General features: G+C 41.7%; 1 long non-coding RNA gene and 1 pseudogene across 2 annotated transcripts; both read left to right on the forward strand.

Moving 5' to 3' along the window:
• The window catches only part of LOC117194456, a 55791-nt pseudogene that overhangs the window by 26361 nt on the left and 15231 nt on the right, over positions 1–14199 (forward strand).
• Positions 12731–13117, forward strand: LOC117194461. 2 transcript variants are annotated; one of them, XR_004474832.1, is made up of 3 exons: positions 12731–12768; positions 12826–13005; positions 13059–13117. It is a non-coding gene; the product is annotated as an uncharacterized LOC117194461 (long non-coding RNA). The 2 variants fall into 2 exon arrangements; XR_004474831.1 differs by lacking the exon at positions 13059–13117 and having other exon boundaries at positions 12826–13006.

Raw genomic sequence — 14199 nt, forward strand, 5'->3', positions numbered from 1 at the left:
ATGTATATCATTTTTAGGATAACCGTTTTGAGGTGGGGCAGATCCCACAATATGGGGAATTTTCCCTTACACTTTGCACGGCATGAAATTTGCCAAGCAGTGGTCGGATCCAACTGCCAACAGTTGACTTGACAAGCCCCACTCTCAACCTCCTCAATACTAAATCGAGTCCTTCCTTGACCGCATTCCTGCCTAGTGCAGATGTTTTGGAAACGGGACAAATGTGGAAATCCAAATAATGAATTTCATTCCGTTAATTGGGATTGCAGCGACTGCAAGAATTTTCCATTTATGTACCGTGTAGTGGACAACGGTTAGTAGGACTGATGTTTTCTCAGAGGTGGACCAGCACGCTATCATTCCGGCTACTGTCTCGTCGGCAAAAGGGTGGTGTTCATTTATTTGTCTATCTGAGACCTACGATATTTGTTTTTATATTAAAAGAGCGTGCAAGAAACTTAACATGTACAAGTACAAGTACAATTCCAGAACCGGAGAGAAACAAAACTTTTGGCCATTAGACTTCACTCACACATATGCACACGCACGCGACACGAACGGATCAAAAGTCGTCCTCAGCTGGAATGAAGGACCACGCCCACCCTTCCTTGGTCATAATCTGCCATCTCCTCTATTCTTCTTTTATGACCCCTTTTCTTTATGTTTCCTGTCTCTTATCATTTGTCTAATATCAACGTCTGTCCGAGGGTCCTGAAATTCTTTCTCAAAGCCATGCAAAGGCGATGGAAGCATCGCACCACAACAACGGTCTTGTGGTACGCCAGTAAAAGTCGGAAGCTTTGCCTTCAAACAAGGTGTTTGCGTTCCGCATAACAGGGCGAAATTCCCGTCAAGGGTTTGATGGGCCAGGGCCTCCACTCGATAAATAAAGCTGTCCACATTTAGACCATCAGAAGCTCCATTGAACCGAAGTTTCCAATTACTCATAATGTGACCAACTTTATCTGGCCTTTGAGCCAAGTCTGTGCAATGGACCTAGCTATTGATCGCCGTGGTTGCGGGATCCCATATCCTCATTTGCTCCGGAGAGCCCTAAGAGGTGATCCAGAGATGCGTTGTCAGTCAGATGGGGGTCGGTGGTTGCTGTGGTGCAACCAAGTGAGATTCGAGGCTTGTGGTTTGCCATCTTCTCTGTCAACTGTGACAATAGTTCGTTTTGCATTTTCATAACCGCTGCGTTTATCTGTGCGGTCATGCTGCTCGAGCTTGTTGAAGGTTGATCTTTGAGTTGTGCCCTCGCATTCCATCTTCTGAGGTTCCTTGCCCGAACGCGTTCTTGAAGGTAACTGAACGGGTTGAAAAGACTTTGTGGCGATGCACTGAGTTTGACAAGTTGGGCAAGTGTTTATTGCCATAAAATGGGTCTTTATACAGGACTTGTGAAACTCATGGTTGCACTTTGTCACATATTTATCCGCTCAGCTAGTTCCTTCAAACATAAAGTGCACTTTGGAGGCGCAGCCTCCGTTTCATCGTCTGATCTATCTAACCCCATGTTGATAAACAACCGACGTCGCGATTCTCAATGTTGAGCTAATGAAGTAGATAGTAGTAATTTTATAATAAAGATGTAAGACGTAAGGATATAGTTTTAAATTTGATAATTGATAACAAAAAATATATTTTTTTTTCGATAAGATAGCTCATAAAATTTACTGATTTCCGATATTTTAGCTCTACGATAGATGTGACCGGTTAACTCCTTAGAGCCAATTCCGCTGTTTTCCGTATCACTTCACATAGCTGCCAAAATTCATTGAAAATAGTTAGATCATTCAAACCCACATCCGTCATGGTCAGGTAAAAGTCACTAAGAGGCCTCCCCTGGAGTCCAATGCTTGATTAGGGAATGAAATAAGAAGGAAATAAGGAATAAGTTTCAGCCACTCTGCTTTGGTGACACTAAGCAGTGCACAAAACCGTCACTGATTTCTTTGATCTGAAAGGTTGATCGTGAAATATGAAAGGAAATTAGTTGGCCATCAGTAATGAAAAGTGAGCCACACTCGTATAATGTACGTTAGTACATCTACGTTGTGGCCCCACGTTGGGCGCCAAATATAAAAATGTTTATTATTATCATTGTTGAAGTGGACAACGGTTAGTAGGACTGATGTTTTCCTCAGAGGTCGACCAGCACACTATCATTCCGGCTACTGTCTCGTCGGCAAAAGGGTGGTGTTCTTTTTATTTGCCTATTCTGAGACCTACGATATTTGTTTTTATATTAAAAGAGCGTGCAAGAATTTTAACGACATGTACAAGTACAATTCCAGAACCGGAGAGAAACAAAACTTTTGGCCATTAGACTTCACTCACACATATGCACACGCACGCGACACGAACGGATCAAAAGTCGTCCTCAACTGGAATGAAGGACCACGCCCACCCTTCCTTGGTCATAATCTGCCATCTTCCTCTATTCTTTATGACCCCTTTTCTTTAGGGCTCGCTACTACAGGGGCTGGGTATCGGAAATCAAGATCAACGTTTAAGGAGACATTATAAGTTTATTCATTAATAGCTAAAATTTAAATACATTACTATCACTTAGTTTACCCTCTCCAAATATTTTCAATTTCCCTTAACTTAACTCCCCTGCGCTTAAACTTGGTTTTATTTTTTTTCTTCGAAACTCAAAGATTGGCCTTGCTGCGTCATCAGCTGATCCCCTCTCTCAAACTTAAACGCTCGATTGACGGCTCGACAGACTTACAAATTAACCGCATTTCTTTTTCGTTTCTCCCAATAGAACAAGTGTGATTTAGCCAATTGTCATCATCGGCAGAACCGATTATTAAAATGACTTCGCTTAATGGTTTTATTTACTCTCTGTTTCTTTTGTAGTGTTGCGGTCCATCGGCGAAAGCGCTTTCTCGATGCCAGCTGATAAATCTTCGTGAGGGATCAAGAGTTTTTATTTATTTTTTTTTTTTGTTGTTGTACCTGTATGTGTAAGCTGGCACTTGCACTCACACTCGCCCTAGGAGAGCACAACGAAATCCCCCTTACCCCTTTGCAGTGGAATTAATAGGTATGTTTTTTATATACCCGATACTCACAATGAGAATCCGACCCCATAAAGTATATATATTCTTGATCAGCATCAATAGCCGAGTCGATTGAGCCATGTCTGTCTGTCCGTCCGTCCGTCTGTCCGTCTGTCCGTCCGTCCGTCTGTCCGTCTGTGGCATCCACAATTTTAAAGATACGAGAAAACCAAAAACGCAGAATCGTAGAGGATGACTATATGTTCTAGAGTGCAAATCTGAACCAGATCGTATAATTATTATAGCCAGAATCAAGAAAACAATTTCATTCTTTCTCGCTCTGGCTCTCTCTAACACACAGGTTTCATGGTCGGTTTTGCCAATTGCAAAATATGAGTTCAAGGATCTCAGAACCCTTAAGAGCTAGAGCAACCAAATTTGGTATCCACACTCCTGTGATATCGGACCTTGACCGTTTCGTGTCAAAAATTCGCCACACCCCCTTCCGCCCACGCAAAGGAAAATCTGTGGCATCCACAAATCTCAGAGACTATTAAGGCTAGAGTAACCAAATTTGGTATCCGCACTTCTGTTAGATCTTACTATAAAACGTTTATCTCAGAATTTCGCCCCACCCCCTTCCGCCCCCACAAAGGACGAAAATCTGTTGGATCCACAATATTGCACATTCGAGAAAACTAAAAACGCAGAATCATAGATATTGACCATATCTATCAGATTGCTGAATCTGGTTTAGATCAGATAATTTGTATAGCCAAAAGGAACAAATCAATTTGCAGTGGCTACGCAGCGCCCGACGTCACGCTCAGACTGATTTTCTGTAGAGGCGTCTGCCGGAGGAGAGCCATACTCACAACGTTCCCCCTCGTCTATGATTCTGCTTTTTTAGTTTAGTTTTTTTTTTTTAGTTTTGCCGCATGGTTTGCATAAATTTCCATTTGGATTTCCATTGCCATTGCCATTGACTGCCTCGTTAGCTATCCCCTTAGACCCATCAACTTTTGATTGATTTGATCCGATACGCTACGCTCCTCAGCTTAGCTAAAGATTAATTTATAAAACAAAAGATATAAAAAAAGGGTAATAAAAGAGTAACGAACAAGATTAAGAACCATTAACCATAATATGTGCGTAAACAACACACACATTTTGAACCGAATCATATCAAATGCAAAAAAAAAAAAAAACAAAACGAAAACAGAAAACCAATTAAAGATAATAAAACTATTATAACGAAAAGAAAAAGAAATGAAAATTCAAGAATGCATAAGTCTAACATTTGCAATTACAAAATATTTACTCTGGTACAAAATGGTACATACAGTAAAGATATTCGTTTATACAATATTTACTGTCTATATAACCATTATATACTACTTACTTACTGACAACAAATTATTAAGGGTTTTGTTCAATTTCATTATTCGTATGTTAATAAAAACAATTTCAGACTAACTTAAACTTACAGTCTGCTCTGAATACGGGTTAAATGCTAGTGCTGTGCTAGTTGATTATTACTCGTACAATAAATACTATAGCTTAGAGCCATCCTGCGTCCCTGGTCACCGGTGGATCAAGCCTTCAGAACAACAAAATCAATCAAACAACAACAATCAATTCAAAAATCAATCAAACAACAAACAAAAATTGAACACTAAGCTAAAAATCTTGTACAGGCTTCTACAGCTGAAAATCTTGTACAGGCTGAAATATTCTACATTCTACAGCTGAAAATCTTGTACAGGCTGAAAATATTCTACATTCTACAGCTGAAAATCTTGTACAGGCTTCTACAGCTGAAAATCTTGTACAGGCTGAAATATTCTACATTCTACAGCTGAAAATCTTGTACAGGCTGAAAATATTCTACATTCTACAGCTGAAAATCTTGTACAGGCTGAAATATTCTACATTCTACAGCTGAAAATCTAGTACAGGCTGAAAATATTCTACATTCTACAGCTGAAAATGTATATACATGTATAAAACATACTACATAAAATAAAAAAAATAAAAAACAAATTATTATTATTATTATTATTGTTATTATTATTAAAATTAATATAATTATACTACATACTACAAAATATTTTCTAACGTCTTATTTAATAATTTAATTTTTCGGTCCATTATTTGGAGAGCCATGAACACTACAGTTGTAGCATAATATACTGGGTTTCTGTTGAAATCTTCTTTAAACGATACTTTCATTATGTTTATAAAAATTGTTGATAAATGCTTGCCACGTTCCTCGAAGGTATTGCTGTTCATGTTGTTAAAACATATTGTCTCGTTTCTAAATTCGAAATGTTTTTCAACAGCGCGTAATAAGTTCATTATTTCATTTTTAATGATTTCTTTAACTTTATCAGACATTAGGTAGTCGGGCAAGTTGTCTACCGACTTCGTAGCCTCAAAGATACTCTTGTAATTTTCTTTCCTGTATTCCTTGACATACATATTTGACAACAACACATCCTCATGTATATCATTTTTAGGATAACCGTTTTGAGGTGGGGCAGATCCCACAATATGGGGAATTTTCCCTTACACTTTTGCACGGCATGAAATTTGCCAAGCAGTGGTCGGATCCAACTGCCAACAGTTGACTTGACAAGCCCCCACTCTCAACCTCCCTCAATACTAAATCAAGTCCTTCCTTGACCGCATTCCTGCCTAGTGCAGATGTTTTGGAAACGGGACAAATGTGGAAATCCAAATAATGAATTTCATTCCCGTTAATTGGGATTGCAAGAATTTTCCATTTATGTACCGTGTAGTGGACAACGGTTAGTAGGACTGATGTTTTCCTCAGAGGTGGACCAGCACGCTATCATTCCGGCTACTGTCTCGTCGGCAAAAGGGTGGTGTTCTTTTTATTTGTCTATTCTGAGACCTACGATATTTGTTTTTATATTAAAAGAGCGTGCAAGAAACTTATCATGTACAAGTACAAGTACAATTCCAGAACCGGAGAGAAACAAAACTTTTGGCCATTAGACTTCACTCACACATATGCACACGCACGCGACACGAACGGATCAAAAGTCGTCCTCAGCTGGAATGAAGGACCACGCCCACCCTTCCTTGGTCATAATCTGCCATCTTCCTCTATTCTTTATGACCCCTTTTCTTTATGTTTCCTGTCTCTTATCATTTGTCTAATATCAACGTCTGTCCGAGGGTCCCTGAAATGCTTTCTCAAAGCCATGCAAAGGCGATGGAAGCATCGCACCACAACAACGGTCTTGTGGTACCGCCAGTAAAAGTCGGAAGCTTTGCCTTCAAACAAGGTGTTTGCGTTTCCGCATAACAGGGCGAAATTCCCGTCAAGGGTTTGATGGGTCAGGGCCTCCACTCGATAAATAAAGCTGTCCACATTTAGACCATCAGAAGCTCCATTGAACCAAAGTTTCCAATTACTCATAATGTGACCAACTTTATCTGGCCTTTGAGCCAAGTCTGTGCCAATGGACCTAGCTATTGATCGCCATGGTTGCGGGGATCCCATATCCTCATTTGCTCCGGAGAGCCCTAAGAGGTGATCCAGAGATGCGTTGTCAGTCAGATGGGGGGTCGGTGGTTTCTGTGGTGCAACCAAGTGAGATTCGAGGCTTGTGGTTATTAGGTTTGCCATCTTCTCTGTCAACTGTGACAATAGTTCGTTTTGCATTTTCATAACCGCTGCGTTTATCTGTGCGGTCATGCTGCTCGAGCTTGTTAAAGGTTGATCTTTGAGTTGTGCCCTCGCATTCCCATCTTCTGAGGTTCCTTGCCCCGAACGCGTTCTTGAAGGTAACTGAACGGGTTGAAAAGACTTTGTGGCGATGTACTGAGTTTGACAAGTTGGGCAAGTGTTTATTGCCATAAAATGGGTCTTTATACAGGACTTGTGAAACTCATGGTTGCACTTTGTCACATATTCATCCGCTCAGCTAGTTCCTTCAAACATAAAGTGCACTTTGGAGGCGCAGCCTCCGTTTCATCGTCTGATCTATCTAACCCCATGTTGATAAACAACCGACGTCGCGATTCTCAATGTTGAGCTAATGAAGTAGATAGTAGTCATTTTATAATAAAGATGTAAGACGTAAGGATATAGTTTTAAATTTGATAATTGATAACAAAAAATATATATTTTTTTCGATAAGATAGCTCATAAAATTTACTGATTTCCGATATTTTAGCTCTACGATAGATGTGGCCACCGGTTAACTCCTTCGAAACTCAAAGATTGGCCTTGCTGCGTCAGCAGCTGATCCTCTCTCTCAAACTTAAACGCTCGATTGACGGCTCGACAGACTTACAAATTAACCGCATTTCTTTTTCGTTTCTCCCAATAGAACAAGTATGATTTAGCCAATTGTCATCATCGGCAGAACCGATTATTAAAATGACTTCGCTTAATGGTTTTATTTACTCACTGTTTCTTTTGTAGTGTTGCGGTCCATCGGCGAAAGCGCTTTCTCGATGCCAGCTGATAAATCTTCGTGAGGGATCAAGAGTTTTTATTTTTTTATTTTTTTTTTTTTGTTGTACCTGTATGTGTAAACTGGCACTTGCACTCACACTCGCCCTAGGAGAGCACAACGAAATCCCCCTTATCCCTTTGCAGTGGAATTAATAGGTATGTTTTTTTTTATACCCGATACTCAAAATGAGTGTTTGGGTATATTAGATTTGTGGTAAAAGTGGATGTGTGTAACGTCCAGAAGGAATCGTTTCCGACCCCATAAAGTATATATATTCTTGATCAGCATCAATAGCCGAGTCGATTGAGCCATGTCTGTCTGTCCGTCCGTCCGTCTGTCCGTCTGTCCGTCCGTCCGTCTGTCCGTCCCTTCAGCGCCTAGTGCTCAAAGACTATAAGAGTTAGAGCAACGATGTTTTGGATCCAGACTTCTGTGATATGTCACTGCTACAAAAATATTTCAAAACTTCGCCCCGCCCACTTCCGCCCCCACAAAGGACGAAAATCTGTGGCATCCACATTTTTAAAGATACGATAAAACCAAAAACGCAGAATCGTAGAGGATGACTAGGGTGTTCTAGGGTGTAAAATCTGAACCAGATCGTATAATTATTATAGCCAGAATCAAGAAAACAATTTCATTCTTTCTCGCTCTGTCTCTCTCTAACACACAGGTTTCATGGTCTGTTTTGCCAATTGCAAAATATGAGTTCAAGTATCTCAGAACCTATAAGAGCCATAGAAACCAAATTTGGTATCCACACTCCTGTGATATCGGACCTTGACCGTTTCGTGTCCAAATTTCGCCACACCCCCTTCCGCCCCCGCAAAGGACGAAAATCTGGGGCATCCACAAATCTCAGAGACTATTAAGGCTAGAGTAACCAAATTTGGTATCCGCACTTCTGTTAGATCTTACTATAAAACGTATATCTCAGAATTTCGCCTCACCCCCTTCCGCCCACACAAAGAACGAAAATCTGTTGCATCCACAATATTGCACATTCGAGAAAACTAAAAACGCAGAATCATAGATAACGACCATATCTATCAGATTGCTGAATCTGGATCAGATCACATTATTTTTATAGCCAAAAGGAACAAATCAATTTGCAGTGGCTACGCCCGACGTCACGCTCAGACAGATTTCTGTCTCTCTCGCACGCATTCTTTGTCGTGTCGTTCAATATTAGCGGCGGCTGCCGGAGGAGAGCCATACTGAAGTATCGGGTATAAATGTAGAGTTGCGGTCTGCGCAGCAACTCACAACGTTCCCCCTCGTTTTTTTTTTGTTTTTATCTTTAGCTTATTATAAATTCATTATTTTTACTCATTTGCTCTACTTCCTCTTCCTATTCTTTTCTCCTTTCCCGTCCACTCGCACTCTCTCTCCTTCTGCGTTCGACCGAAAATTTGAGCCGATCCCGCTACCTTTCCGTTAACTCGCTCTGGCTTTTCGGTTTCGGTTCAACCACTGGAGTTCTATGACACTGCGGCACTGAGACGAAGGGTTCTTCCGTTTACAAAAAAAGTATAATCGAAAATTGGTTTTCGTTTTCTTTTGATCTGCTCGCGATACGCGACGTGCTGCTTCCCAACGGCAACTGTCTCTTTCCTCAGCTAGTTAGGCCAGCCTTGGTCGAATTATTCTCGTCTCTGTTTCGCTCTAGCTTCCCCTTGTTTGTCGTTCCCCTCTGCTTTGTACACTGAGATTCGGGTAGGCCAGCCCTAGCCGAATTATTATCGCCTCTGCTGTGCTCTAGCTTCCCCTTGTTTAGGGTTCCCCTCTGCTGTGCCTTCCCCTTGCCAGGTGGATTTATGTTGAAGCGGTGCTCATTGCCTTGAGATTTAACTGAGGCTGGGGCGCCAAACCTAAGGGGTAGCAAAAGTTCCGACTGCTTGAATAAATGTACTGCTGCGGCGCTGCAAAGCTCTCCTCCACTTACCCGCGGATCTGCCCCAATTTAGCAGTGGAATTTCTTTGCTGACTGCTTTTCTTTCTCTTTTTAGCAAGCTCGCGCACTTTTCCGAATCTAAGCAAAAAATTTTCCTTTACTCTTCACACTTCACTTTAAACCGCTAGGTTGATCAACGTACCTACTTCCTGAGCTTCACTAGAAGCTACCAGTTGGCTCCGTGTCCAAGACGAAAAAGAGCGAATGCTATTCTGCCTCGACACTCGGACCCTACTTTCTCTGCTCGACCCTTCAACTGTCAACTTCCATTACTCTTTCCTCAGATACGATCCTTGACCTATAGGTGGCGCGTTTATTTTTCTTTTTCCTCCACCCCCAGTGCTGTTAGGACGCACAGCGGGACAAATGTGGAAATCCAAATAATGAATTTCATTCCCGTTAATTGGGATTGCAGCGACTGCAAGAATTTTCCATTTATGTACCGTGTAGTGGACAACGGTTAGTAGGACTGATGTTTTCCTCAGAGGTGGACCAGCACGCTATCATTCCGGCTACTGTCTCGTCGGCAAAAGGGTGGTGTTCATTTTATTTGTCTATTCTGAGACCTACGATATTTGTTTTTATATTAAAAGAGCGTGCAAGAAACTTATCATGTACAAGTACAAGTACAATTCCAGAACCGGAGAAAAACAAAACTTTTGGCCATTAGAATTCACTCACACATATGCACACGCACGCGACACGAACGGATCAAAAGTCGTCCTCAGCTGGAATGAAGGACCACGCCCACCCTTCCTTGGTCATAATCTGCCATCTTCCTCTATTCTTTATGACCCCTTTTCTTTATGTTTCCTGTCTCTTATCATTTGTCTAATATCAGCGTCTGTCCGAGGGTCCCTGAAATGCTTTCTCAAAGCCATGCAAAGGCGATGGAAGCATCGCACCACAACAACGGTCTTGTGGTACCGCCAGTAAAAGTCGGAAGCTTTGCCTTCAAACAAGGTGTTTGCGTTTCCGCATAACAGGGCGAAATTCCCGTCAAGGGTTTGATGGGTCAGGGCCTCCACTCGATAAATAAAGCTGTCCACATTTAGACCATCAGAAGCTCCATTGAACCGAAGTTTCCAATTACTCATAATGTGACCAACTTTATCTGGCCTTTGAGCCAAGTCTGTGCCAATGGACCTAGCTATTGATCGCCGTGGTTGCGGGTATCCCATATCCTCATTTGCTCCGGAGAGCCCTAAGAGGTGATCCAGAGATGCGTTGTCAGTCAGATGGGGGGTCGGTGGTTGCTGTGGTGCAACCAAGTGAGATTCGAGGCTTGTGGTTATTAGGTGCTGTATTAGGTCCCCCAGTGCTGTTAGGACGCACAGATGTACCTGAATTTTGGTCTGCCGAGAAGCTATCCTATTCCCCGAGTGAATTTCCTCAAAGCTACAGCGCACTATACAACCGGTCCTTTTTTTACATATTGGTACCACGGCATGTAATACTCATCCATGTAAATGGAAAATTCTGAGTCGCTTAGTTTCTGTAAATTTACAGTCATGTAAATGCGTCCATTCATTATGTTTCCTTGCATTTTCAGTTCTTCCAATGCGTCCGTTACCAGATTTTCGGGGGCCTGTACATTTGTGCAATTCATTGCTCGCTTGAAGGCGACCAATATCGTTGACCAGATCATCGTTACCGACGATACCTGGAGGAAGAAAAGTCTGATTCACCTGCTCCAATGTAATTGCCACAATCTACTCACCTTCAGTGTCGTCGTCGTCAACATCCATAGGCAATGTACTAACCAGCCGGTCCAGCGGTCCACACGGCAGATGTTCCTCTGCCTCTTTGTCCTGATACGGCTCGATTGAGTTCATTTATGTCCTCATCGAAACACGACAATTGCGACGGCTCCAACAGATTGAGTTCATTTACGTCCTCATCGAAACACGACAATTGCGACGGCTCGAACATATCTTCCTCTATGTCCTGATACGGCTCGAACAGATTGAGTTCCTTTATGTCCTCATCGAGACACGACAATTTATGCATTTCTGAATCTATCTTTTTATCCATCTTGGCGCGGTTCTTGGGTTACTCTTATTAACTTATTTCACTCTTTTCTCTAATTTTGTCGATCGTCGAATAACTCGCCTCAGACTTATCGCAGTATAATATCGCATAAAACCTATCGCAGTATCATATCGCAGTATAATATCGCATAAAACTAGTTGCAGTATAATATCTCGATCGGTTAGGGTTAATATATGTTGCCTTACAATTATTTTATTTTTATTTTTATACATGTTGAAATCAGGAAACTAGACGCGGAATTATGTGATATTTATCGGTCCGTATCGTATAGCAACAAAATATCTGTAAACGTTCTTCCTTCTTGATCGTCGTATTCGAATAAATGTGTGTTGGCATATCGAGTACATTGGTATTTCTTATAATACTATCGATGAGTAAATACCAAAACCATACATGCCCCGTTATTTAAAACATAAATAAAGAACACAAAATAAGACAAAGATGTACATTAATTTAGGAGGTGTAAGAATTGACGGGGTGGACAGTGCCCTTGTTAATGTATTATGCGGGATATACTGGGACCATCTGCAAGGCCGGAAAGTGCAAAGCCCGAAAGCACAGGAAATTGCCAACATGACGTTGTCGTTCGGTGGAGCCCAAGTTTGCGACATAAGTGCAGCAGGAGTGATTAATTTGTACTTTTTTTTCTGGACCATCAACGTAAGGGTAAGTAAATTGGTTACATTTATATTATATTCTTCTAATAATGTATTCCATTCAGCGGGGACGACGCACGCGAAGTATGCTGAGCCTGTTACTCCAGTGCAGAATATTTCTGTTCTGATGATATCTCAGGATATTGAGGATATTGACAACAATATGAACGGTGATACGGAGGAGTCGGCCACAACTCAGGTTATTGGGGATATTGACAATATGCACGGTGATACGGAGGAGTCGGCCACAACTCAGGATATTGAGGATATTGACAACAATATGAACGGTCATACGGAGGAGTCGGCCACAACTCACGATATTGAGGATATTGACAATATGCACGGTGATACGGAGGAGTCGGCCACAACTCAGGATATTGAGGATATGGACAACAATATGCACGGTCATACGGAGGAGTCGGCCACAACTCACGATGTTGAGGAGAATATTGACAACATTTCTGACAATATTCACAATATTTCTGATTATACAGTCAATGATATGGAGTGTACTATTTCTGATGAAATATATGATTCGTCTGAGCCAGTGCACCACGTGGAGGAGAAGCAGGAGCAGGAGGTTCGGGAGGATCCGGACTTAAGTAAGTAAATAAGTAAAATTTTAAAAAAATACATATAATAACTTCTTAATTCTCCAGACATGTTTACTGAAGACATTTTTAGTACTGAAAGTGGAAAGGACAATTTGAAAACACCGATTTCCCCTAAGGCTTCGCCCCCCGTGCATGGCAGCAAGTGCAAACTATGCGGCAAAATGATTGGCAGGTTGAGCACCTTGGGAAACCACGTAATGAACCAACATTACACAGCAATAAGAGGTATGGTTACAAGGAATTCGAAGACAATGCAAAAAATTGCTGCCGTTTTTAAGGAAAAAAAAAGTGACCGTGTTAAGACTATCAGAGGAAACTGGGGTGCCGGCCGAGTATTTGAGGGCGATAGTCATGTGCAGCGATGACTATAAAAAAATTGGGTGCCGCTTGTGGGCCGCCAAGACGGATGCAGAGAAGCTGAAGGACATCAACCAATAACTGTTTCATTTTTTAATTTTAATATTTGATTTGGCTTGAGTAGACTGATCCAGAGAAGCTGAAGGACATCAACCAATAACTGTTTCGTTTTTTAATTTTAATATTTGATTTGAGTAGAAAAACTCGCCTGTTATTCGTAAATGTAACGACTGAAAATAAACTTATTGACAAAAAAGGGAGGAGTATTTATATTTTGTGGGCGCCTTTGGGCCAAGAAATCATCAAAGTTATTCACGTCGCACAGTTTGGGAAAAAACTGGACTGGAGTGGAGTCGACTGGAGGGACTGCAATGACACTTGCCGGCTGGCGGCCTCTTGGAAATTTTAAGCCTCGTTAAGCTTCTGGTCAACCGCCTGGCTGGTCTGCTTGATCGCTCCATCGAATGGATTAACCTTCGCTCTGGATATACTGGATGCCCTTTTGGATTACAGGACTACCCTCTTTAGCGCCTTTGAATGGATAAACAAAGTGCATGTCCTACATGGATTACAGCCGTATAGCGCATAATAAAAGGTAAGAAATCAAGCCACAAATTGAATGCCGAACACAGCAAATGCTTAACCCATGACACCACCAAAAGGGGGAGAGGGAGTAGAGGGGGATGAGTGCCCCCTATTAATCCTAAGTGCTTCCTGTGGTTTTATGTAAATTTGTACACGGGGAACAGAGGACTCCAAAGAGACCTCTCGAGCAGCAATTCAATGTACAAATGACAGGTTGGCTGTGACACAAAACAGCGGCTTAAGGAAGATGTAAAGCCAAGAAAAAATATACCCCCCCTCCACCACTCTCCGTAACCCTTAACCCTTAACTCCTTAATCCCAGAATGGTAGCCAACATTTCGGCCACACCAAGGAGTGTGGTGGCATGGAATTTATCGCAAGTCCTATCCCAAACCAACAAAGCCGATCAACTATTGCAAGTCGCAGCTCTGCCCAGGGAAAGTACGTCACCTGACCTGTGATTCGAAACACAACATC

The sequence above is a fragment of the Drosophila miranda genome, assembly GCF_003369915.1.
Source record: "Drosophila miranda strain MSH22 chromosome Y unlocalized genomic scaffold, D.miranda_PacBio2.1 Contig_Y3_pilon, whole genome shotgun sequence".
NCBI lineage: Eukaryota > Metazoa > Arthropoda > Insecta > Diptera > Drosophilidae > Drosophila > Drosophila miranda.